Below are 27,017 nucleotides of genomic sequence, written 5' to 3'. Positions count from 1 at the left end.
AAGGCTTTCAACGCGCGGTGAACGTCCATGAATCGAGCAGAGAGACGAGCCAAACCGATGCCCGGGCTATAAAGAAGAACTATTGGAATGGGAGAGAAGATAAATGGAGGATGCGGCGGGCGTCCGCCTATGGTCGTTAGGCGTACGTATGTGGTCTCTCATGGTCCAAGGCAGAGAAGTGAACTAGATTTTACATCGACGCATGTGCAGCTCGTCGCGTGTATCCACTCAGAATTCTCTTCACTCTTACCATGGGCACGCCATGTGCCACCTCCGGCCTATGACACGTGTATATCCTATACGTGTATATCCCCGCTCGATGGTTCTTTATACTCCTCTCGTTTCTCAGGGTAGTGGAAATCGGTGTTGTGTTGGTGTCCGAAACCATATTGTGCTTCCGCCAAATCATTTTGCATAATATGCATGGCCGAGGGAAGCCACCAAAAAATAAGATGCTTCCGCCAAGCAAAATGCCGAGGGACCCTTAGCGCAACCGACGCTTCCGCCAAACATGGCCAACTTGACGATCAAGCATAAGCGCATCATTTGAGACGAATCCGCCATGAGCGACCAATGCTTCCGCCAAACGTGGACGACTTGATATCACTGGATTGAGATGGGGGCCGCGCGAACGCGAGCCCCTGCTGTCACAAATTATGACGTGCACTCTCCCGCTTGGGGAGATGCTAGGGCAAGCAGTCCCTCCGGTGGTGCAATGGAGGCACCGGCCCTAAGCCATCGGCCTTCTTGATCACCGATTGACCCCGCCCAGGTAAGTATGTTTTGGCTTAGCGCAACGCTCTCGTTTTATAGCCCCCTTGCTCTGCATCCTCTCTATGTGGGACGTTCTTATCTTGCGTCTGTGTATTCACCATGACACGCACGCACAACCGTCATCGCGCCACCATCCTCTCACGTCAATCTACCCACTCACTATTGGTGGTTCACTTTAACCTCGTCCATGTTTAGCCCCTTCACGTTTCCGTTCATATCTATAGATCGCACATCACACGCTCCAACCTCGCCTACCTTCTCCTTCTCGTAATTAATTTAAGTACAGCGGCTAGAGAGAAACCATGCGCGTCGTGACGTAGAACCGTGCGTCAATGGCCATGGGTTGCCGAAGCTGTAGAATAACAAAGGAGGGAAACACCGATGCGATGTCCATGTACAACCAACACGCTCGCACAATCCTTGAGCACTGGCCGAGACGTGAATCCACGCGTGCGTCGCTTGTGCAATCCCCGTCGACAGCCGAAGAACGTGAGGAGGATGAGGCGCATGTCTCACATCAGTCAATTTTGAGAATCACTTCCCGTCTCCCAAGCGCACAAATTGCGCAGATATGAGGAGGAGATACAACGCTTTCTAAAAGTTCGGAACGTCGGGAGCAAGAACTTCAAGTCGTGCGTTGCAAGCCCGGAGGAAACATAAGACGAAGCACGGAAATAGCAACAACGCAACCCTTGAGCTACATCAGGGTTGTTCTTCTGAATCATGTGCTTTATCGTCTTCTACATTATTTCTTCTCCCTTGCGTGTACATGTTGAAGCCATTATTTTAACGTATAGATCGTTAGATCATGTTGCCTTGGCCATACTTTATGCGTCGTATAAATCGTATGCGTGTTAAATGTATTGCTTGTGAGGTTTACGCCTACATTACGCATTACACTATCTACTCCGTTATTCGAAATCCATATAGTACATGTTTGATAGGAGATGTTGTCTCATGCGTGTATCAGGTCAATGCCTCAAACCTCATGTTTCATATACCCCTCCGGTCGCCGAGTGTCCGTAGAGCCCAAAGGCGTTTATTACGCGTCTCGATTGCATCGTCATTGGATTGCGTCTTTGTTTAAGATCCGTTTATGTATGCATATGGATGGGATCGCGTGTATGCCTATGCGATGTTATACATGTCCTAGACATGTAGTGTGCATGTTCAGAATTTGTTATACGATATCGGTATCATATGCATGATGGTGCGTGTTTCGGGGTTTAGGGTCGCGGTGCCCACCCTCGCATTTCTGTGGGGAAGGTGCGGTGACCATCCTTATTTAACGAAATTAGTGCTACTACCCTCGGTCGCCCCGATTGTGCCATATGTAAAAATTGCGCAAAGCATGGCCACGGTCGGTGTATGTTGCCTTGGATCATGGTGTCTTGCCCATTCCCCGCCCATTTAAGGGGAATTAGGGTTAGACCCACTTCTCATTGGGTCGCCCTTACGAATCCCGCATCGAGTCTCCCGCGTTCGTTACTTGATTAGGGGGGCGTCACGAGACCATCATTGTGAAACGCATTGGTCATGAGATAACCATGTGACGGGCCACACTAGCTTCAATGCGGAGAAGAGGGCGCGTGTCGGCGTGGCCATTAGGTTGCTCATTAGTGTGTGCCATTGTCATGACGAGACTCGAGGTTGGGTAACGTGAAAACGTAGTTACCTAGATGCAACGATGCGGAACATATTTCCTTGAGGTTTACGCGCGCCGGTCGTTCAAGTAATTGTAAATTCTCTTTCCCTCGACATGCAGTGGGGCCTAATGATTTACTACGTGCAGACGGGTGGATCTCCATTACAATTCTCGCTCGATTCGGGAAGCTCACACGATTTCGTGAACGTTCGTTTGGTTCAGATATGGGGGCTTATAACCACCAATAACGAATCGCACCTATAAGGTGCACTTGGCGATGGGAGAGTATGTATATCCCGACTTGGTATAGGGATGGATAATAGGGTGGCTACAACCAAACAACAACAAATGTGGTCCCCACGATCGGCCAAGGTGGTTTCGATGCAATGAGAGGACAAAAGTTTGCTTTAAATGTTGAGATGATTATATAACGTATATCCCACATGGTGAGGCATGTTAGGGTGCAGCCTATAAGAAGCAAATCGGTTCTTCAAGAGAACTCATACCTTTCTCGGCCTTTTGGCTAAGATCAAGTGTAGTATCTGTTCTTATCAGTTTAATATCTGATACGCGGCCTATCAGGCCGCACGATATTAACCTAATTTCTTTCATGGGGGCAGCTCTCGCTCAAGGCAGCTTGCTGCATTTGGGAGTTGCGTGCGTCGCCTCAGCCTTGCACTGATGTTGAGGTCACATAGGCGCGCCCTCATTCTACAATGATAATAAAAATGAAGGAAGGTGTTACATAGGCGCGCCCTCATTCTACAATGATAATAAAAATGAAGGGAGATGTTCCATAGGCGCGTCCCGCTTCTAATGATAATCTAAAGGACGATGTCACGCGGATGAACGTTCTAGATAAATGCATCTATCTTTTCCCACATTTCTTTAGGTACTAGAACGGAAGGCTTTCAACGCGCGGTGAACGTCCATGAATCGAGCAGAGAGACGAGCCAAACCGATGCCCGGGCTATAAAGAAGAACTATTGGAATGGGAGAGAAGATAAATGGAGGATGCGGCGGGCGTCCGCCTATGGTCGTTAGGCGTACGTATGTGGTCTCTCATGGTCCAAGGCAGAGAAGTGAACTAGATTTTACATCGACGCATGTGCAGCTCGTCGCGTGTATCCACTCAGAATTCTCTTCACTCTTACCATGGGCACGCCATGTGCCACCTCCGGCCTATGACACGTGTATATCCTATACGTGTATATCCCCGCTCGATGGTTCTTTATACTCCTCTCGTTTCTCAGGGTAGTGGAAATCGGTGTTGTGTTGGTGTCCGAAACCATATTGTGCTTCCGCCAAATCATTTTGCATAATATGCATGGCCGAGGGAAGCCACCAAAAAATAAGATGCTTCCGCCAAGCAAAATGCCGAGGGACCCTTAGCGCAACCGACGCTTCCGCCAAACATGGCCAACTTGACGATCAAGCATAAGCGCATCATTTGAGACGAATCCGCCATGAGCGACCAATGCTTCCGCCAAACGTGGACGACTTGATATCACTGGATTGAGATGGGGGCCGCGCGAACGCGAGCCCCTGCTGTCACAAATTATGACGTGCACTCTCCCGCTTGGGGAGATGCTAGGGCAAGCAGTCCCTCCGGTGGTGCAATGGAGGCACCGGCCCTAAGCCATCGGCCTTCTTGATCACCGATTGACCCCGCCCAGGTAAGTATGTTTTGGCTTAGCGCAACGCTCTCGTTTTATAGCCCCCTTGCTCTGCATCCTCTCTATGTGGGACGTTCTTATCTTGCGTCTGTGTATTCACCATGACACGCACGCACAACCGTCATCGCGCCACCATCCTCTCACGTCAATCTACCCACTCACTATTGGTGGTTCACTTTAACCTCGTCCATGTTTAGCCCCTTCACGTTTCCGTTCATATCTATAGATCGCACATCACACGCTCCAACCTCGCCTACCTTCTCCTTCTCGTAATTAATTTAAGTACAGCGGCTAGAGAGAAACCATGCGCGTCGTGACGTAGAACCGTGCGTCAATGGCCATGGGTTGCCGAAGCTGTAGAATAACAAAGGAGGGAAACACCGATGCGATGTCCATGTACAACCAACACGCTCGCACAATCCTTGAGCACTGGCCGAGACGTGAATCCACGCGTGCGTCGCTTGTGCAATCCCCGTCGACAGCCGAAGAACGTGAGGAGGATGAGGCGCATGTCTCACATCAGTCAATTTTGAGAATCACTTCCCGTCTCCCAAGCGCACAAATTGCGCAGATATGAGGAGGAGATACAACGCTTTCTAAAAGTTCGGAACGTCGGGAGCAAGAACTTCAAGTCGTGCGTTGCAAGCCCGGAGGAAACATAAGACGAAGCACGGAAATAGCAACAACGCAACCCTTGAGCTACATCAGGGTTGTTCTTCTGAATCATGTGCTTTATCGTCTTCTACATTATTTCTTCTCCCTTGCGTGTACATGTTGAAGCCATTATTTTAACGTATAGATCGTTAGATCATGTTGCCTTGGCCATACTTTATGCGTCGTATAAATCGTATGCGTGTTAAATGTATTGCTTGTGAGGTTTACGCCTACATTACGCATTACACTATCTACTCCGTTATTCGAAATCCATATAGTACATGTTTGATAGGAGATGTTGTCTCATGCGTGTATCAGGTCAATGCCTCAAACCTCATGTTTCATATACCCCTCCGGTCGCCGAGTGTCCGTAGAGCCCAAAGGCGTTTATTACGCGTCTCGATTGCATCGTCATTGGATTGCGTCTTTGTTTAAGATCCGTTTATGTATGCATATGGATGGGATCGCGTGTATGCCTATGCGATGTTATACATGTCCTAGACATGTAGTGTGCATGTTCAGAATTTGTTATACGATATCGGTATCATATGCATGATGGTGCGTGTTTCGGGGTTTAGGGTCGCGGTGCCCACCCTCGCATTTCTGTGGGGAAGGTGCGGTGACCATCCTTATTTAACGAAATTAGTGCTACTACCCTCGGTCGCCCCGATTGTGCCATATGTAAAAATTGCGCAAAGCATGGCCACGGTCGGTGTATGTTGCCTTGGATCATGGTGTCTTGCCCATTCCCCGCCCATTTAAGGGGAATTAGGGTTAGACCCACTTCTCATTGGGTCGCCCTTACGAATCCCGCATCGAGTCTCCCGCGTTCGTTACTTGATTAGGGGGGCGTCACGAGACCATCATTGTGAAACGCATTGGTCATGAGATAACCATGTGACGGGCCACACTAGCTTCAATGCGGAGAAGAGGGCGCGTGTCGGCGTGGCCATTAGGTTGCTCATTAGTGTGTGCCATTGTCATGACGAGACTCGAGGTTGGGTAACGTGAAAACGTAGTTACCTAGATGCAACGATGCGGAACATATTTCCTTGAGGTTTACGCGCGCCGGTCGTTCAAGTAATTGTAAATTCTCTTTCCCTCGACATGCAGTGGGGCCTAATGATTTACTACGTGCAGACGGGTGGATCTCCATTACAATTCTCGCTCGATTCGGGAAGCTCACACGATTTCGTGAACGTTCGTTTGGTTCAGATATGGGGGCTTATAACCACCAATAACGAATCGCACCTATAAGGTGCACTTGGCGATGGGAGAGTATGTATATCCCGACTTGGTATAGGGATGGATAATAGGGTGGCTACAACCAAACAACAACAAATGTGGTCCCCACGATCGGCCAAGGTGGTTTCGATGCAATGAGAGGACAAAAGTTTGCTTTAAATGTTGAGATGATTATATAACGTATATCCCACATGGTGAGGCATGTTAGGGTGCAGCCTATAAGAAGCAAATCGGTTCTTCAAGAGAACTCATACCTTTCTCGGCCTTTTGGCTAAGATCAAGTGTAGTATCTGTTCTTATCAGTTTAATATCTGATACGCGGCCTATCAGGCCGCACGATATTAACCTAATTTCTTTCATGGGGGCAGCTCTCGCTCAAGGCAGCTTGCTGCATTTGGGAGTTGCGTGCGTCGCCTCAGCCTTGCACTGATGTTGAGGTCACATAGGCGCGCCCTCATTCTACAATGATAATAAAAATGAAGGAAGGTGTTACATAGGCGCGCCCTCATTCTACAATGATAATAAAAATGAAGGGAGATGTTCCATAGGCGCGTCCCGCTTCTAATGATAATCTAAAGGACGATGTCACGCGGATGAACGTTCTAGATAAATGCATCTATCTTTTCCCACATTTCTTTAGGTACTAGAACGGAAGGCTTTCAACGCGCGGTGAACGTCCATGAATCGAGCAGAGAGACGAGCCAAACCGATGCCCGGGCTATAAAGAAGAACTATTGGAATGGGAGAGAAGATAAATGGAGGATGCGGCGGGCGTCCGCCTATGGTCGTTAGGCGTACGTATGTGGTCTCTCATGGTCCAAGGCAGAGAAGTGAACTAGATTTTACATCGACGCATGTGCAGCTCGTCGCGTGTATCCACTCAGAATTCTCTTCACTCTTACCATGGGCACGCCATGTGCCACCTCCGGCCTATGACACGTGTATATCCTATACGTGTATATCCCCGCTCGATGGTTCTTTATACTCCTCTCGTTTCTCAGGGTAGTGGAAATCGGTGTTGTGTTGGTGTCCGAAACCATATTGTGCTTCCGCCAAATCATTTTGCATAATATGCATGGCCGAGGGAAGCCACCAAAAAATAAGATGCTTCCGCCAAGCAAAATGCCGAGGGACCCTTAGCGCAACCGACGCTTCCGCCAAACATGGCCAACTTGACGATCAAGCATAAGCGCATCATTTGAGACGAATCCGCCATGAGCGACCAATGCTTCCGCCAAACGTGGACGACTTGATATCACTGGATTGAGATGGGGGCCGCGCGAACGCGAGCCCCTGCTGTCACAAATTATGACGTGCACTCTCCCGCTTGGGGAGATGCTAGGGCAAGCAGTCCCTCCGGTGGTGCAATGGAGGCACCGGCCCTAAGCCATCGGCCTTCTTGATCACCGATTGACCCCGCCCAGGTAAGTATGTTTTGGCTTAGCGCAACGCTCTCGTTTTATAGCCCCCTTGCTCTGCATCCTCTCTATGTGGGACGTTCTTATCTTGCGTCTGTGTATTCACCATGACACGCACGCACAACCGTCATCGCGCCACCATCCTCTCACGTCAATCTACCCACTCACTATTGGTGGTTCACTTTAACCTCGTCCATGTTTAGCCCCTTCACGTTTCCGTTCATATCTATAGATCGCACATCACACGCTCCAACCTCGCCTACCTTCTCCTTCTCGTAATTAATTTAAGTACAGCGGCTAGAGAGAAACCATGCGCGTCGTGACGTAGAACCGTGCGTCAATGGCCATGGGTTGCCGAAGCTGTAGAATAACAAAGGAGGGAAACACCGATGCGATGTCCATGTACAACCAACACGCTCGCACAATCCTTGAGCACTGGCCGAGACGTGAATCCACGCGTGCGTCGCTTGTGCAATCCCCGTCGACAGCCGAAGAACGTGAGGAGGATGAGGCGCATGTCTCACATCAGTCAATTTTGAGAATCACTTCCCGTCTCCCAAGCGCACAAATTGCGCAGATATGAGGAGGAGATACAACGCTTTCTAAAAGTTCGGAACGTCGGGAGCAAGAACTTCAAGTCGTGCGTTGCAAGCCCGGAGGAAACATAAGACGAAGCACGGAAATAGCAACAACGCAACCCTTGAGCTACATCAGGGTTGTTCTTCTGAATCATGTGCTTTATCGTCTTCTACATTATTTCTTCTCCCTTGCGTGTACATGTTGAAGCCATTATTTTAACGTATAGATCGTTAGATCATGTTGCCTTGGCCATACTTTATGCGTCGTATAAATCGTATGCGTGTTAAATGTATTGCTTGTGAGGTTTACGCCTACATTACGCATTACACTATCTACTCCGTTATTCGAAATCCATATAGTACATGTTTGATAGGAGATGTTGTCTCATGCGTGTATCAGGTCAATGCCTCAAACCTCATGTTTCATATACCCCTCCGGTCGCCGAGTGTCCGTAGAGCCCAAAGGCGTTTATTACGCGTCTCGATTGCATCGTCATTGGATTGCGTCTTTGTTTAAGATCCGTTTATGTATGCATATGGATGGGATCGCGTGTATGCCTATGCGATGTTATACATGTCCTAGACATGTAGTGTGCATGTTCAGAATTTGTTATACGATATCGGTATCATATGCATGATGGTGCGTGTTTCGGGGTTTAGGGTCGCGGTGCCCACCCTCGCATTTCTGTGGGGAAGGTGCGGTGACCATCCTTATTTAACGAAATTAGTGCTACTACCCTCGGTCGCCCCGATTGTGCCATATGTAAAAATTGCGCAAAGCATGGCCACGGTCGGTGTATGTTGCCTTGGATCATGGTGTCTTGCCCATTCCCCGCCCATTTAAGGGGAATTAGGGTTAGACCCACTTCTCATTGGGTCGCCCTTACGAATCCCGCATCGAGTCTCCCGCGTTCGTTACTTGATTAGGGGGGCGTCACGAGACCATCATTGTGAAACGCATTGGTCATGAGATAACCATGTGACGGGCCACACTAGCTTCAATGCGGAGAAGAGGGCGCGTGTCGGCGTGGCCATTAGGTTGCTCATTAGTGTGTGCCATTGTCATGACGAGACTCGAGGTTGGGTAACGTGAAAACGTAGTTACCTAGATGCAACGATGCGGAACATATTTCCTTGAGGTTTACGCGCGCCGGTCGTTCAAGTAATTGTAAATTCTCTTTCCCTCGACATGCAGTGGGGCCTAATGATTTACTACGTGCAGACGGGTGGATCTCCATTACAATTCTCGCTCGATTCGGGAAGCTCACACGATTTCGTGAACGTTCGTTTGGTTCAGATATGGGGGCTTATAACCACCAATAACGAATCGCACCTATAAGGTGCACTTGGCGATGGGAGAGTATGTATATCCCGACTTGGTATAGGGATGGATAATAGGGTGGCTACAACCAAACAACAACAAATGTGGTCCCCACGATCGGCCAAGGTGGTTTCGATGCAATGAGAGGACAAAAGTTTGCTTTAAATGTTGAGATGATTATATAACGTATATCCCACATGGTGAGGCATGTTAGGGTGCAGCCTATAAGAAGCAAATCGGTTCTTCAAGAGAACTCATACCTTTCTCGGCCTTTTGGCTAAGATCAAGTGTAGTATCTGTTCTTATCAGTTTAATATCTGATACGCGGCCTATCAGGCCGCACGATATTAACCTAATTTCTTTCATGGGGGCAGCTCTCGCTCAAGGCAGCTTGCTGCATTTGGGAGTTGCGTGCGTCGCCTCAGCCTTGCACTGATGTTGAGGTCACATAGGCGCGCCCTCATTCTACAATGATAATAAAAATGAAGGAAGGTGTTACATAGGCGCGCCCTCATTCTACAATGATAATAAAAATGAAGGGAGATGTTCCATAGGCGCGTCCCGCTTCTAATGATAATCTAAAGGACGATGTCACGCGGATGAACGTTCTAGATAAATGCATCTATCTTTTCCCACATTTCTTTAGGTACTAGAACGGAAGGCTTTCAACGCGCGGTGAACGTCCATGAATCGAGCAGAGAGACGAGCCAAACCGATGCCCGGGCTATAAAGAAGAACTATTGGAATGGGAGAGAAGATAAATGGAGGATGCGGCGGGCGTCCGCCTATGGTCGTTAGGCGTACGTATGTGGTCTCTCATGGTCCAAGGCAGAGAAGTGAACTAGATTTTACATCGACGCATGTGCAGCTCGTCGCGTGTATCCACTCAGAATTCTCTTCACTCTTACCATGGGCACGCCATGTGCCACCTCCGGCCTATGACACGTGTATATCCTATACGTGTATATCCCCGCTCGATGGTTCTTTATACTCCTCTCGTTTCTCAGGGTAGTGGAAATCGGTGTTGTGTTGGTGTCCGAAACCATATTGTGCTTCCGCCAAATCATTTTGCATAATATGCATGGCCGAGGGAAGCCACCAAAAAATAAGATGCTTCCGCCAAGCAAAATGCCGAGGGACCCTTAGCGCAACCGACGCTTCCGCCAAACATGGCCAACTTGACGATCAAGCATAAGCGCATCATTTGAGACGAATCCGCCATGAGCGACCAATGCTTCCGCCAAACGTGGACGACTTGATATCACTGGATTGAGATGGGGGCCGCGCGAACGCGAGCCCCTGCTGTCACAAATTATGACGTGCACTCTCCCGCTTGGGGAGATGCTAGGGCAAGCAGTCCCTCCGGTGGTGCAATGGAGGCACCGGCCCTAAGCCATCGGCCTTCTTGATCACCGATTGACCCCGCCCAGGTAAGTATGTTTTGGCTTAGCGCAACGCTCTCGTTTTATAGCCCCCTTGCTCTGCATCCTCTCTATGTGGGACGTTCTTATCTTGCGTCTGTGTATTCACCATGACACGCACGCACAACCGTCATCGCGCCACCATCCTCTCACGTCAATCTACCCACTCACTATTGGTGGTTCACTTTAACCTCGTCCATGTTTAGCCCCTTCACGTTTCCGTTCATATCTATAGATCGCACATCACACGCTCCAACCTCGCCTACCTTCTCCTTCTCGTAATTAATTTAAGTACAGCGGCTAGAGAGAAACCATGCGCGTCGTGACGTAGAACCGTGCGTCAATGGCCATGGGTTGCCGAAGCTGTAGAATAACAAAGGAGGGAAACACCGATGCGATGTCCATGTACAACCAACACGCTCGCACAATCCTTGAGCACTGGCCGAGACGTGAATCCACGCGTGCGTCGCTTGTGCAATCCCCGTCGACAGCCGAAGAACGTGAGGAGGATGAGGCGCATGTCTCACATCAGTCAATTTTGAGAATCACTTCCCGTCTCCCAAGCGCACAAATTGCGCAGATATGAGGAGGAGATACAACGCTTTCTAAAAGTTCGGAACGTCGGGAGCAAGAACTTCAAGTCGTGCGTTGCAAGCCCGGAGGAAACATAAGACGAAGCACGGAAATAGCAACAACGCAACCCTTGAGCTACATCAGGGTTGTTCTTCTGAATCATGTGCTTTATCGTCTTCTACATTATTTCTTCTCCCTTGCGTGTACATGTTGAAGCCATTATTTTAACGTATAGATCGTTAGATCATGTTGCCTTGGCCATACTTTATGCGTCGTATAAATCGTATGCGTGTTAAATGTATTGCTTGTGAGGTTTACGCCTACATTACGCATTACACTATCTACTCCGTTATTCGAAATCCATATAGTACATGTTTGATAGGAGATGTTGTCTCATGCGTGTATCAGGTCAATGCCTCAAACCTCATGTTTCATATACCCCTCCGGTCGCCGAGTGTCCGTAGAGCCCAAAGGCGTTTATTACGCGTCTCGATTGCATCGTCATTGGATTGCGTCTTTGTTTAAGATCCGTTTATGTATGCATATGGATGGGATCGCGTGTATGCCTATGCGATGTTATACATGTCCTAGACATGTAGTGTGCATGTTCAGAATTTGTTATACGATATCGGTATCATATGCATGATGGTGTGTGTTTCGGGGTTTAGGGTCGCGGTGCCCACCCTCGCATTTCTGTGGGGAAGGTGCGGTGACCATCCTTATTTAACGAAATTAGTGCTACTACCCTCGGTCGCCCCGATTGTGCCATATGTAAAAATTGCGCAAAGCATGGCCACGGTCGGTGTATGTTGCCTTGGATCATGGTGTCTTGCCCATTCCCCGCCCATTTAAGGGGAATTAGGGTTAGACCCACTTCTCATTGGGTCGCCCTTACGAATCCCGCATCGAGTCTCCCGCGTTCGTTACTTGATTAGGGGGGCGTCACGAGACCATCATTGTGAAACGCATTGGTCATGAGATAACCATGTGACGGGCCACACTAGCTTCAATGCGGAGAAGAGGGCGCGTGTCGGCGTGGCCATTAGGTTGCTCATTAGTGTGTGCCATTGTCATGACGAGACTCGAGGTTGGGTAACGTGAAAACGTAGTTACCTAGATGCAACGATGCGGAACATATTTCCTTGAGGTTTACGCGCGCCGGTCGTTCAAGTAATTGTAAATTCTCTTTCCCTCGACATGCAGTGGGGCCTAATGATTTACTACGTGCAGACGGGTGGATCTCCATTACAATTCTCGCTCGATTCGGGAAGCTCACACGATTTCGTGAACGTTCGTTTGGTTCAGATATGGGGGCTTATAACCACCAATAACGAATCGCACCTATAAGGTGCACTTGGCGATGGGAGAGTATGTATATCCCGACTTGGTATAGGGATGGATAATAGGGTGGCTACAACCAAACAACAACAAATGTGGTCCCCACGATCGGCCAAGGTGGTTTCGATGCAATGAGAGGACAAAAGTTTGCTTTAAATGTTGAGATGATTATATAACGTATATCCCACATGGTGAGGCATGTTAGGGTGCAGCCTATAAGAAGCAAATCGGTTCTTCAAGAGAACTCATACCTTTCTCGGCCTTTTGGCTAAGATCAAGTGTAGTATCTGTTCTTATCAGTTTAATATCTGATACGCGGCCTATCAGGCCGCACGATATTAACCTAATTTCTTTCATGGGGGCAGCTCTCGCTCAAGGCAGCTTGCTGCATTTGGGAGTTGCGTGCGTCGCCTCAGCCTTGCACTGATGTTGAGGTCACATAGGCGCGCCCTCATTCTACAATGATAATAAAAATGAAGGAAGGTGTTACATAGGCGCGCCCTCATTCTACAATGATAATAAAAATGAAGGGAGATGTTCCATAGGCGCGTCCCGCTTCTAATGATAATCTAAAGGACGATGTCACGCGGATGAACGTTCTAGATAAATGCATCTATCTTTTCCCACATTTCTTTAGGTACTAGAACGGAAGGCTTTCAACGCCCGGTGAACGTCCATTCGTAGAATCGTAGAACCATGCGCGTCGTGACGTAGAATCGTATAATGCGCACTCTTCAATTTAAATCGAAAATGCGACTAATAATTTATGGCATACAAACAACAAACCGTTCAATAGATGTGCACATGGAACCAGGATATACGCTTGGGCCAACAGATTTATGCATCTGACCGAATTGGCACATACCTCTTCGACTTCATTCCATTCCTGGCTCACAAGAGGTAACAAAACGCAATTTTTGCTATTATTGATAGTTCTTATTACATACCGTAGAGGATCCGTTTTTCTTGGACATTATTGGACGCTTTAAGACACAGATTTGAACCACGTTCGGAGTTAAGGAGAAGACGCCAGCCATACATCAGAGGAAAGTAGACTAGTGACTCATATATATTAGATCTGACAACCTTGGCTCATGCCTCTACTATTTCATACCATTTCCTGCTCGTGGCTCACACGGCAAAAGTGAGAACTAGACTTGAAATCCCACACTTGTTATATAGCATTCCGCATTGAGAACAGTGATTTAGTGAAATCATGGCTTACAGGTTTTAATAAAAATATTTCTATATGGCTAATTGACCGCATACTGTAAATGCTTTTGCAGAGATTCAATGAGCACGATAGGATAGGAGGCGGATTATAATGAAGCCATGCACCATAAAAACAGGTTTGCTTTCCAGAAATATAGTAGAGATGGTTTGATCGACCAACTATTCTTATGATAGAGTATGTCTGGTATTGCTGTGTTACATTAATTTGAATTGAGAAAGGGGGCCGCGCGAACGCGAGCCCCCGCTGCCACAAATTATGACGTGCACTCTCCCGCTTGGGGAGATGCTAGGGCGAACAGCCCCTCCGATCGTGCAATGGAGGCGCCGGCCCTAAGCCATCGGCCTTGCTGATCACCGATCGACCCCGCCCAGGTAAGTATGTTCTACCTCTCCTAAGCGCCTTCTTTTTATAGACAACTCACTATGTCGCCTCTCTATGTGGGATAATTCGAATCGAATCTTTCACAATGCTGTGTTTCTTGTATTTATTCTAATTTCTCACTATGACGACACGCACACTCCTTCCTACTAACCAACCATCCCATTCCCTCCTCTTGTACACAATCAATCTATAATACCCCATTATTATTTGTGGGTGGGTGAGTGCGTGCGTGTACAATCTATCAACCTCGCTCGGTACTTAGCCACTTCACTTCTTGGATCTTGGTTCCTATCTATATGTATATAGAAATATCACACCTCATACACACCCAACTCACCTCGATTTTCCTTTTTATACATATGTATGCTAAATACAGTTATTGGAGACCAAGGTTCTAACGTATCAACTAGACATTGATGGTGATGGTTACAAGAGTTGTACAATAGCATGAGAAGGGAACACCGATGCATTATGCACGTACAACCAGATACCTTTGCACTCCCTAGACAGCAACCAGATGTGCCACTCATGCGATTCCCATACATGATTAAGGAACGGGATTTGTTTGTCCCACAAAGAATTGCCAATAGTAGGACAATGACTTGGACTTGTTTCTAAAAATTTTGCAATATTTCTTGGCAATTTAATGGTGTTCAGTGCAATTGACGAATATTTGAACCTAATGGTATTACATCAAGAAAAATATATAGAAACACAACTCACTTGAACGTACTTTAATTATTTGAACTAGATGGCTCCTTTGCCAAAACTTCACGAAACGCAACCATACAAGGTTAAGGTTATCCTCGACACCCTAGCACCAGCAAATGTTGTAAGCATGGAATTGATTCCTTGAACAAATTTGTGCACTTAGCAAGATTGAAGGGTAGATCCCACCACACTGTGCTTGTAATATTGTCGAACCAAATTCCTATATGAGAATGTGAATGTGATCTAGAGGTTTGGAAGCGATGGATGTTCTCATCACCTTAATGATGTCATCATTCGCCTTAAGCAAGCATTGAATGAGCTCCCCCTACCACCATAGATGTCATGGCCAAGTGGAGAGATAGCTCTGAGAATATATTTTTTAGTGTCCTTACAAAAATAGTCATCATTATCAAGATCATATTATAGCCAATAGATACATGTGGCACTATTTTGTTTTTGAACTTCCTATCAAGTAGGCACATGACACACCATTTTGGCTAGTCTATGAGCAAGACACCATTGTGCCAATGGAGTTCGTCATATCTAATCTACAAATAGTCATCCAAGAAGTAAAGTCTAGTTCAATAACAAGATCAAGGACAAAGACTAAGTTAGAGGAAAGGTACATAACCCTTGTGTTCTCCTCGAAGTGTCATAAGGAGAAACTCAAACTTGTGGGAGAAGGTCCCTATATAATAGCATAGGTCACAAAAGCAAGTGCATGTAAACAAGACCTCCCCAACTTTACCAACAAAAGTTTGTTAAAAATATACCGCAACTAGCTAATATTAGAAACCTTACTTTCCCTTTGACATTAGACATATTGCCTCATGTTTTTCTTCTCCCTCCTAATAAAAATGGCCATAGGACAAACCGTTATTCGTGTACAGTTGCTACTTGTGGAAGCCAACATATTGCCTCATGTTTTTCTTTCTACCTAGTAAAAATGCCTACAAGACAAACCATTGTTCATCTATAGTTATTGCTTGCGGAAGTCTCAAAGCAATAATGTCTTTTGGGACAAATTTGTTGTCATGAGAGTAGGTGCATGATTGCGTCAAGGGACCATGCAATTTCGACCATCAATGATCTTCAATGGAAAGCTTAGTTGAGACTTCAAACGACCATATCAAACAAACTATTGACCCCGGTCCTAAGATCTGACCTTGAACTCGCACAATCTATAACACCAACTATAATTTATAACAAATTACAATGAGCTAAAGTGGCAACCTCTAACCTACAAAACATATAGAAACATTTTGGTTTGGCCAGAATGTCAAAGGTGCAATGGTTCCCCAAAAAAAGCTCTCAAGTGGCTTCTAGGAAGTAACTAACTAAGGCCCACAAGTGGACAAAGGTGCAACCCATGATAGAAGGCCAAAGCACTATATTGCAAAACCAAATGTGAAGGGGTGGGGGTGAAGAGACATTTAAAAGTGAATGAAAAGGCAAATTGTCGGGGACATACAAGTTACAAGTTGGCACCTCATTATGTGCCACTATAATTAAATATCCAAGCCTTCATTTTTTGACAAGTAGGATGATTAGTAAGAACAAAAGTGGAGGGAGAGATTCAAGAGGAGAGAAGATGGGAAAGGACTAAAATGGAGTTGTATGGCTAAATATGCAATGAACACCACTACAAAATCGAGCAAAGTTCCATGTGAGACTCTAAAAGAACTAATGCACAACGTGAGATCAGGGTTCATTGGAAATGGGTAAGATGGGAAGTGAGTGACGCCCTAGATGACTACACTATTTGAACAATACGTTTAACCCCCACCTAACCAACTATGGTTTGCAAATACCAAATCACACATATGTAAGATCTTTGTTCACTATCTTCACCCCCTAAGTGAGTGTTGGTTGCCCAATCACCTTCACTCAATAATGTTGCACTCCATCCACTTTCATCACACTTGTGCTACCATCAACAAATCATTTCGGATGATTTGAGTCAAGATGGAGCTCATCAACATTCTCATTGGGATCCCGACCTAGACACCCATACAACCTCTCAGTTCTTGGTGTTGCCTTCACTTTGCCTCTCCATTTGACCCTCAACACCTCCGCACTTATGACTAACCTAGTTGGAGCCTCACTTTCAACCTTAATAAACATTGTATTAAGCACCACATGCTCAATCTTTCCTCATCCTTCAAACAAGACTTTGAGGTGATGAAATCCTCCATGATCAACGCACATTTAACCAAACTCTCACTATTCTCCCCTACCTCAACATACAACACCTCTAGTGCTCACGGTTGCTCGATCACAAACACCAACCTCCTCACTCCATCCATCCATCCCCTTCCCCCCACAACAATTAACCCATCACTACCTTCAATGCATCACTTCCCATCTTCTAACACCCTCTTCAACAATTGCCCCTTCTTCTCCAACCTTGACAACCTTCGCTTTGTGAATTGTCTGATTAACATTAAGTGCTAATTAGTTGAACGTTAATCACGCCTCTTTTGTTTCTGGTGTGTGACTTCCCTTCTTAATCAAGTTAGGTTGAGTACTATTGTGTCATTTTGTGACTTTAGATGTGTGTGTACTTACTTAATATTTAAGTTTGCTTAAGGTTTAGGTTAACTTCTTAATTAGGTTTGTCGTAGTTAGGTGAGAGTGAGGGTTCATGAGGCTAGGGTTTGCATGGCTAACAACTCGAGCGTGATTGTCAAGTTAGGTTGAGTACTATTGTGTCATTTTGTGACTTCAGATGTATGTGTACTTACTTAATATTTAAGCTTGCTTAAGGTTTAGGCTAACTTCTTAATTAGGTTTGTCGTAGTTAGTTGAGAGTGAGGGTTCATGAGGCTAGGATTTGCATGGCTAACAACTCGAGCGCGATTGGCAACAACTCTTGCACGGTTCACTACTATTAGGGTATACGACTAATAGAACCCCTCGGCCAACAATATCTGAGTGGAGGCAAAATCTGCTGATATATAGGCATGTAATCAACGTAACACACTGATAGATGATTGAATGACACTTTGCACCTCTTTATGCATATCATGATGCCTACAAGTCTATTCATAAAAGCCACATTGTTTTAACATTAAATCAATCACACAATGTACTCTAACACATAAACTATTACGTTCTCATGTCCTGTATCTTTCCTGGTCACGATACACCATTATTAGGAGTTGCATGGAATGCGTTTTTTGTGGTACCTTTTACTTTGTTGGCTTTAAGAATTAGAGGAAAATTTATTCATTTTATATAACATTTGAGTTTTATATAGACAAGGACATTGATGCACTCCATTTTATTTACTGATTGTGATTCGTTTCTAGAATTTGTTTCGTGGTTTTCTATCCCCCTTAAAAATATTTTTCACATAATTTTTTTTGGTGTATTGTGCAATCCTTATGTTGTAGTCTTGGTTTGTATCTAAAATAACTTGCATGAAATCACCTTTGCCTCCTAATCAAGTAGTAGATTGCTTTTGACATTCCAAACATGGCCACAAGCTCAATTCTGTTTCATTTAGGGTTTACTTTCATTTCTTTTGTTTGATTTTGGGTGTAATTGTATTTGTTTGTGATGGTTCTACTTCCTATTATATGTTGCTCTTTATGGATCTCAAGTAGGCTTTTTTTATTACAACAAAGAAAAAAAACGTGAAGACATAAGAAGCTCCGAAGGACAAACAAATATTATCATGTGTCGAATGTCATGCTTGAAAGTAGTTACTCTCAATTGTGCATTTCAAGTAAACATCTTAGTCAATAATTAATTCATTATTTGTGTTTAATTAATCTTTCTTATTAATGAATATTCTTATATAAACTAGCCTTTTATTTTGAATGAAAACACCATGCTTTTATAACATATCCTCTTATTAACTCATTCTCCATGCTTAATTCTTCCAAGATTATTATTATATACTCATCTTTAGTCTTTAATTAGCCAAGTTTTTTGCCCATACTTGCCAAATGCTCTTGTGTTAATTCATTATTAATTGGTAATCAATAATCATCGACGATTTTTCAAGTTATACTACCCAGACAATACAAATGCTCCAAGCGTTCTTGCCTCAATATTGTTTTCTTTGACTTGCATTATTGTCTAATGCTAATCTTGATGCTCTCCACAATAGAGGGAATTATTCCTTTTTGAAGGATCTCCATTCTTCTATACTTGAGTGCTTTCGACACGTCCTTATATCTTTTGCATGTTCAAATGTAAATGGACATGCATATGGAAGGTATCATATGGGCATATATGGGTGGGTCATTTGGGTTTTATTTTGATGAGGCAAAATATCCCAATTCACGTTGAGGATTCTCTCTAGGGCCATAATTTGGTGTTAGAAAAGACGTTAATGTATCTTTCTTTCTTTCTCTTTATCTATGTGCCATGGGACATCTGAGTATGGAATATGGAATGGTTAGGTCTGTGGCTGAGTCTAGCAGGCAATATTTGGGCGTCCCACATAGAAAGGCAGGGGAAGGCTATGGCTATAAATGGCGAGGGGCTTGTCTGTTTATCTTCATCTTTGCGCTTGGGGCAATGACGCAGTTAGTGAGGGCTTCCCGAGACGCGTCAATTGCTGGTTGAAAACTATTTCCAACCCCCCTCCCCGGCTCCTGCTAAAGGAGCCCCGGAGAATTTTTGCAAAGGCCCTTGCTCCTCTCCGGAGGACTGGGCCTCTGAAAATCCTAATGAAAAATGATGAATGATAGGAACAATGTGAGTAGCTGTGGTGATTGTTCCGTTGTGATGCTAGATAATAAGTCTTTTGATGCTGTTCTTGCCAAATAAATGATATGGATGCTGATTTCTGTTATACTCTAGCTGATTTTATCTGTATCTGTCCCTTGTGTGAACAAGTGTCTGAGTTATTGTGGGATATGATCTCGTTTCCATTGTTGTGTATGTAGTATCTCAATTCGCTCAGGTAGATCGGAGCGTTTCTACATACCTCAAACAAAAGAAACATCTCAAGTCGCGCAGGTAGATCTGTGCATTTGGATGATTGTTAGGTGTGTACTGATTCTGAAATTTACTGTCATCTGCCTTGGGTTAGGTTGGTATCTTAATATATAGTAGGCAGGCCAATGCCACATGCACGGACATTACTATAGACATTTGGTAGCGTTGAAAGCGCAGCCCCCACAATCACTCTAGTAATCACTCGATGATTATATAAACAGATCCCCACAACCACTCTAATTGCTCCCAGATTATATCACTAGGTGCAAAGGTTCTTACATACCGTAAAGCAGGTTTTATCAATATATAATTGTAACATAAATTTCAAAATGTAGCAGTAGTTTCCCAACATTGTAAATTGAACAAATTTGTGTTTCTTTTCCAACAGCTGGGAAATGCGATTACATGACTTCTGTATGAAATAGAGAAAGAATTAGAAATCTGATTTTTATTGATGAATATTGTTGTTTTTGAATATTTGGAACATAATTTCAATTTGGTTCAATGTAATTTTGTCATGAAACAATGTAATTTTTTGGATTTGGATTTTGGGGTAACGAATTTCATGTACTTGCCATTACTGTTAGCCACTTATTATTACGGTGACTCTCCTTATCTCTTTCCATTAAACCATTCCCTTGTTGCCTGTTTCTTCTTCAATTCATCTCTCGATGTTGCAATGATTCTTATCCAACTAAAGAGGGCCTTATTATAGCTACCAAATCTCTTTTGGTTAAGGGGCCATAGTTTATAGCTTTTGCTTAATTACAGAAGTGATCTATGATGGCTAATTCATCACTGCATTTGCCAGCAAAGAGAATGACTGTCATGTGCATTTACATTGTCTAACAGAATCATATTGTGCTTTGCACATAACATCTTGTTTGTTTGCTAGGGTTCATATATTTATTGCATAAGAGGATCTGGTGTCCTGCATCACTTTCCAGTTAAATCTAATGACACTGTTTGCGTCCTTAGCCTGATGTCTTAAATCAAAGAATATATAACAGATGCCCAATGAAAGGGGGTAAAAAGAAGTTTAGCTCAAAAATTTGTTGCACCTTTTTCCTATCAAATCCTGGAAGATCTACCATCTCTCTCTCTCTCTCTCTCATAGGTTCATCATACTTAACTCTTCTTCTTATTCTGGTGTAGATTTTTGCCATATCTACTCTACTTGAAGCATCCAAACTAATAATGTCAAGCCTATTCAGTCTTTCAAAATCGAACCTCAGTCCTCAGGTTCAGGGAGATTGTTTCATGTTATGTATACCCAAAAAATGTCATTAAGAGCGTGCCTGATATGATAAAAAACACAACAATGTCAATGAAACAACCTACCAATAACTCTTTTTGGAACCATAATTGTTTGATAAAAAAGGATTGAATTTTCATTAAATCTGAATAATTTGTCCACAGATTGGGCAAATTGTTGCATCTTTTTGTCAAAACAGAATGTAAGTGTATCATTTGATTCATCACAAACCTCGATGCCTTCCATAACATCTCGGTACTTCACACACATTACTAACTAAAATAGCCCAAGCAACATACTCATCCCCTTACGACAGATCCTTAGCCCATATGTAGAGAAGTGCTCAGTTCTTGTTCTCGAGGCCTCCACCATTTCTAGTGTTTGCCAGAACGTGGTCCATCCGTCATTTTTAATTTCCTCTAACAGTATTCCAAATCTCATAATTTTGAGCCTCATATAAAGTTGGGGGTTTTATATTTGTGTGATTGCATGCTTCTACTTGATTACGCTTCCAGATTTAGGGTATGAATTGGCAAATATTTAGAAACCAAATAACGATGAATTAATGGGCTCAACATTGATAAATTGTTGGCCAAATCAACTATATGCATGCTCATTGCTTCCATGGTAGGATACATTGTCTAATATATCTTCTCTATAGGATTCAAAATGGTATATAATTGAAAGAGGGGATCATTCGAATAACATTCTTCTCATATTGTGCTTCTTTGTTCTTGTTTGACAACGCATACCATATGCAAACTAATCAGATGAGTCTCTTATTCACCATTTGGAGATTGTGAGAGAATGTAAGAGAGTCATGAGATGAAGTAGGAAATTAGTAAAGATTTAGTAGAATGTTTCTGCATTTCTACTCGACGCATACATTCCCTTGATACATATATGTTCACATGTAGAGCACCAAACAAGAAGTAATGTATGGTGAAAAATGAGGGTCACTAAAGTAATGTATGTATTACTCTAAAAATGGAATGGAACGGAACGAGATGGATTAATAGAATGAATTTGAGTGAGAAGAATGCTAATTTCCACAAGGTAGCAATGGGGAATGTGTAGGTAAACATGTATGCAAAGACCTTCAATCTGGATCAGCTATCAAAAGAATGAAAGGAAAGTAAAAGGAAAGAAATGAGATATATAAGAAGAATGGAATGGAAAGGAAAGGAAAGAAATGAGAGAATTGATGGAATGAAACTGGTGATTTTGAATTATACCAGATTGTCAGTAAGTGTAACTGGGTTTTGTATACGGGAAACACTAAGAAATCCTGCATTTTTCCTAACAACACTAACATTTTTCCTGCATTTTTCCTAACAACACTAACATTTTTCCTGCATTTTTGTATACGGGAAACACTAACAAACCATCAACTATGAATTAGTACCCTTTCAGTAAAAAGCTAGAATCTTTCAATGTTCCTTCAGAAGCTTCTCATGCTTTCTGCACTATCTCAGACCTTTGAAGCTCTGCGAAGAGATGAAGGGATTTGGGAAGGAATTTGGTGATGCATAGGCAGTCTATAAGGAGAAAGAGAAGAAGGTTAGGTCTGTCTGAACCTCGAGTAGACTCCATTGATTACTTACTACCAAGAAGAGAAACAGAACAAAGAAAAAAGCTCTCAAGGACGAATAAAGCTGTGTTACATACTCCCAGTTAGAAAGTCACTGCTTTCTGTGTTCTTTATCAGCAGCATAGCGCCCCTGCCAATAAATAGTAAGTACATCAGGTAAATGTCCTAAACAAGGCTTTAATCCACATTCTCTGTGTTTAATTCTTTCCAAGCGTATTAATGACTGCTGATCTATGAACTGGCTCTTTAATTAACCCAATGTTGCAGGTCGTATTAACTTGTTACCTATACAGATCCTTAGCATCTTCTATCTCTTTCCTGCTCCTTGCTCCCAAATCCAAATTCTTATGTAAATCGAATCCAATCTCGTTTGTTTAGGTTTCTACTCTGAGAATTCCTTTAGGGTTTGTTATGTCTAATCATGACATTCTCTTATAAAATTTGGAATGTTCATAATCTGGCTTATTAATACAGGTTATTTTGTGGGTCATGGCTTGACATGTGTGAAGGGCAATTCTACTCATCAAGTTGAATTTTCAGGAAGTGGTTTGGATACATTAGGACATGTCTTCCAAACCCTAATGTATAGTTGGCTCCTATATCTTCCAAATATATGCTACCGTGGGTCCTAGGGGACATGCACTCATTTTTTACAATCAAATTTTGGTATGTGTGTAATAATGCCACAATTTTTTATATTTTCCATTGTCTACTTCGGTTTAGGTTAGGTTAGGTTGGTTAGCCATGCTCATGGATTATGTGAAAGAATGGTCAGAGATGGGAATGCACAAGCTTTAGGGTTTAGGCCCTTCATTTTTTAAGCCCCTTCATCGATATGTAGTCTAGGTACTAAAAATTGCATTGGCACAATTGTTTGTTGCTCGTACACTAAAAACGGTGGGTTGTCTGGCTACCTCATAGGAAGCTCAAAATAAAACCGTTCCAATTGTCTCTATTGGCTCTAATATGATCTTCTTGATAGGACAACTTTTTGGTAAGGAAGCTAAAAAGAAAATTGTTAGAGCCAACATACATTCAAGTAACATTGAGGCAACATTGCCTACTTGCTTTCACCTAACAAACGTTTAAACCCAAATAGTTCAAACTGAATTGTTACAAAAAATCCAAACTCAAACCAAATGGTTTTAGAGATTTTCAAACCACATTTTCGCGGTTTGGTTTCGGTCTTCAAGTTCGGTTTAAATTCAAAACTTTCAACATTTCAAAATTTTAAATATTTTTCCTAAAATGCGAAAATTAGGCCTAAAAATGAAAAGGTTGGTGAAAGCAATATTCAAGAAAATAATCAAGTATCGACCCTAAATTGTCAAACCGTTTATACTAGAAACCATTAAGTTGATAAAGGCTAAAATTGAAGTGTTGACCCCCCAATCCGAACTGATTACAAAAACTTGAACTTGAACCAAATCATTTTAACTGTTAAGCCATGGTTTCGTGGTTTGGTTCACAAACTAAACTGTTATTGGCAAGCAATTTCGACAACATTTTTCAGTAGTATGTTGGCCAATACCACATCAGATCATATGGCTACACAAGTATGATTTTCACTACCATATTGGATGCGTCTCGCAAAAACATGGAACCCTTTATTCTAGTATAGTGGTTGATCCTTTAATGCTTTAAAGAACACGCGCATTAGTCTTGGATATGCTTTTTACCCAACCAATGTCCATGTCATTGAAGTCTTCAATAGAGTGGTAGGATTTGCCTTGCAAGCCTACTCAACATTTCTTGGCCTTGGGCTTCAAGAATAGCCTTAACCTTACATAGATGTGTTTCAATACCGTATTTATTGATTGAAGATTTGACAAAGGAGACATTTGGTCGAGATCCACCACATCACTACATTTCAAGCAGTTTTATGAACCTAGAGTTTTTCATTTTGGCATGCTCATCCGTTGCACTTCCTCTTCCCTTTCTTCCAAAGCTCGCAACTTGTTGGCAACTGTTGCAACACAAATGCCTTCTCAACCGTGTTCCTTTATAAGTCGATGGGGGGATCACATCTCGCAAATGGTGGTCATGGAGTGCAAGGGTGTTTGGTTGTATGTGCATAATATATTGGTGTTTCCTTCCTACGATACTCAACAACTTTTGTAACCCTCGCCATTAGTGTTTGGTTTGTACGTCACAACCTTGGTCTCCAATCATTGCAGGTAACATATTGTATAAAAAGGAAAATTGAGGTGAGTTGGGTGTATATGAGGTGTGATATCTCTATATACATATATAGATAGGAACCAAGGTCCAATGATGTGAGACGTGAAGGGGCTAAGTAAGTACGGGGCAAGGTTAGAGGCACACACCCTGAAATAATAGTGAGGTGCACCCTAGATTGATTGTGTACATACATATGTATAGGAGGGGGAATGGGATGGTTAGTTAGTAAGGATTCAGGAAGGAGTGTGCGTATCGTCATAGTGAGAATAAATACAATGAACAGCATTGTGAAAGATTAGATTAGAATTGTCCCACATACAAAGGCAACAAAGTGAGTTGTCTATAAAATGAAGGCGCTTAGGGAAGGTAGAACATACTTACCTGGGCGGGGTCTATCGGTGATCAGCAAGGCCGATGGCTTAGAGCCGGCGCCTCCATTGCACTATCGGAGGGGCTGTTTGCTCTAGCATCTCCCCATTGTGGGAGAGTGCACGTCATAATTTGTGGCAGCGGGGGCTCGCGTTCGCGCGGCCCCCTTCTCAATTGAATGTAAAATGTTTAATTTAACAGACTGTACATTTAGACAATCTACAAACCTAGAATATGATTCACTAAATTACTGTTTATGTGGTAGTTTGTTATTGCATATAAAATGAGTGATTTCAAGTCTAGTTCACTTTTGCCGTGTGAGCCACGAGCAGGAAATGGTATGAGGCAAGGTTGTCAGATCTTAATATTTTCATGTATCTGTCAGCCTCTCTCATCCTAACATCCTTTTTCCATGTGCACCTCCATGTATGTATATGCATAACGACGTTTGTGTGTCCATCTCATCTAACTCCCCCATATATATATATGTCAGTCACTATACTTTCGTCTGATGCATGGTGTCTTCTACTCACTTCGTCCGTAACTTAATTCCGAACGTGGTTGAAATCTGTCCAAGGCATCCAATAAAAAACTGTCTTAAGAAACCCTCCTCTAAGGTATGTAAATATATATAACAATGATCAATAATCGCAAAACTACGTTTTGTCTCTGCTGTGAGCCATGGGCCAAGTTGGTCAGATGTAATATAAATCTGTCGGCCCTTCCGCTCGCCGCCAAGCATATATCCTGCTCTACATGTGGCACATTCGTCAGATCCTGTCTATAATGTGGTGTTGCTGGGCATCCATTTAACTTCCTATCTGTTCCTACGGATTGTGGTTTGTGGTCAATGAAATATAATATAATATCAGGATCAACAGAGCCGCAGCTTTCCTGTAAACTAGTGTTTCTTAAGATTGATGAAATCGAAGAGGCATGGGCCAATTCAGTCTGTTGCATTTTCCCTTTAAAATTGAAGAGCCCGCTATATCTTACAGTATACGATTCTTTTAGAATTGTAGTTTGAAAGGGGGGGGGCGCGCCTGTATTACCTCAGAGGCAGTGCAAGACTGAGGCGACGCACGCAGCTCCCAGAGGCAGCAAGCTGTCTCGGGCAGGAGCTGCCCCCATGAAAGAAATTAGGTTAATATCATGTGGCCTGATAGGCCACGTATCAGATATTAAACTGATAAGAACAGATACTACACTTGATCTTAGCCAAAAGGCCGAGAAAGGTATGATTTCCCCATTGCCCTCCTTTGCTTGTTATAGGCGATACCCAAACATGTCTTTATATGTGGGATATATAATACTGTGTCTAGCACCTTTACTTTTGCTTTAGATACACACATCCTAATTTATTATCTATCTTGTGATCCTCCATAGAGAACTATATTCGCTTGGTCTTCAAAACTAACATCTAGAGAGGGGTTTGTCCACCATCACATAACCATTACTCTAATCTGGTGAAGTTCATGTATAAGTCCACAAGTAAGTCTGGGATGAGACATGTTCCCACCACTTATGACTACCTCAAGTAGAGGACTTTTAGCAGACATATGTCATACATGGATACCACTTGATGCTACAAGCATTGCTCCTCACCTAGAGATACCTAATTCTGGGTGAGATTTCATCCAAAACAAGACTTAATTTAGCCGCTTTCTCCAAAAGATGCAAATGCAATTGAAAAACATCT

At 43.5% G+C, this 27,017-nt stretch overlaps 12 non-coding genes across 12 annotated transcripts; 6 read left to right on the top strand and 6 right to left on the bottom strand.

Moving 5' to 3' along the window:
• Positions 1–616: 616 nt before the first annotated feature.
• LOC147849095 (U1 spliceosomal RNA) lies at positions 617–780 on the bottom strand. Its single transcript, XR_015531850.1, has one exon. It is a non-coding gene; the product is annotated as a U1 spliceosomal RNA (small nuclear RNA).
• A 2,141-nt stretch (positions 781–2,921) lies between these two features.
• LOC147849094 (U2 spliceosomal RNA) lies at positions 2,922–3,128 on the top strand. The gene has a single exon (XR_015531840.1). It is a non-coding gene; the product is annotated as a U2 spliceosomal RNA (small nuclear RNA).
• Positions 3,129–3,939: 811 nt separating this feature from the next.
• Positions 3,940–4,103, bottom strand: LOC147849093 (U1 spliceosomal RNA). Its single transcript, XR_015531849.1, has one exon. It is a non-coding gene; the product is annotated as a U1 spliceosomal RNA (small nuclear RNA).
• A 2,141-nt stretch (positions 4,104–6,244) lies between these two features.
• Positions 6,245–6,451, top strand: LOC147849092 (U2 spliceosomal RNA). Its single transcript, XR_015531839.1, has one exon. It is a non-coding gene; the product is annotated as a U2 spliceosomal RNA (small nuclear RNA).
• Positions 6,452–7,262: 811 nt separating this feature from the next.
• Positions 7,263–7,426, bottom strand: LOC147849091 (U1 spliceosomal RNA). The gene has a single exon (XR_015531847.1). It is a non-coding gene; the product is annotated as a U1 spliceosomal RNA (small nuclear RNA).
• A 2,141-nt stretch (positions 7,427–9,567) lies between these two features.
• Positions 9,568–9,774, top strand: LOC147849090 (U2 spliceosomal RNA). The gene has a single exon (XR_015531838.1). It is a non-coding gene; the product is annotated as a U2 spliceosomal RNA (small nuclear RNA).
• Positions 9,775–10,585: 811 nt separating this feature from the next.
• On the bottom strand, positions 10,586–10,749 carry LOC147849089 (U1 spliceosomal RNA). Its single transcript, XR_015531836.1, has one exon. It is a non-coding gene; the product is annotated as a U1 spliceosomal RNA (small nuclear RNA).
• Positions 10,750–12,890: 2,141 nt separating this feature from the next.
• LOC147849088 (U2 spliceosomal RNA) lies at positions 12,891–13,097 on the top strand. Its single transcript, XR_015531837.1, has one exon. It is a non-coding gene; the product is annotated as a U2 spliceosomal RNA (small nuclear RNA).
• Positions 13,098–14,092: 995 nt separating this feature from the next.
• On the bottom strand, positions 14,093–14,256 carry LOC147849087 (U1 spliceosomal RNA). Its single transcript, XR_015531833.1, has one exon. It is a non-coding gene; the product is annotated as a U1 spliceosomal RNA (small nuclear RNA).
• Positions 14,257–19,481: 5,225 nt separating this feature from the next.
• On the top strand, positions 19,482–19,638 carry LOC147849086 (U4 spliceosomal RNA). The gene has a single exon (XR_015531848.1). It is a non-coding gene; the product is annotated as a U4 spliceosomal RNA (small nuclear RNA).
• Positions 19,639–25,322: 5,684 nt separating this feature from the next.
• On the top strand, positions 25,323–25,487 carry LOC147849085 (U1 spliceosomal RNA). Its single transcript, XR_015531831.1, has one exon. It is a non-coding gene; the product is annotated as a U1 spliceosomal RNA (small nuclear RNA).
• Positions 25,488–26,350: 863 nt separating this feature from the next.
• Positions 26,351–26,557, bottom strand: LOC147849084 (U2 spliceosomal RNA). The gene has a single exon (XR_015531835.1). It is a non-coding gene; the product is annotated as a U2 spliceosomal RNA (small nuclear RNA).
• Between the last annotated feature and the right edge of the window lie 460 nt (positions 26,558–27,017).

Source organism: Azolla caroliniana, unplaced genomic scaffold, assembly GCF_043228905.1.
Source record: "Azolla caroliniana isolate FFs.n. ecotype wild unplaced genomic scaffold, voAzoCaro1.0.p SCAF_128, whole genome shotgun sequence".
In the NCBI taxonomy this organism is placed as follows: domain Eukaryota; kingdom Viridiplantae; phylum Streptophyta; class Polypodiopsida; order Salviniales; family Salviniaceae; genus Azolla; species Azolla caroliniana.
Note: the sequence above shows the minus strand (reverse complement) of the source record. Positions and strands in the feature narration are given on the sequence as shown.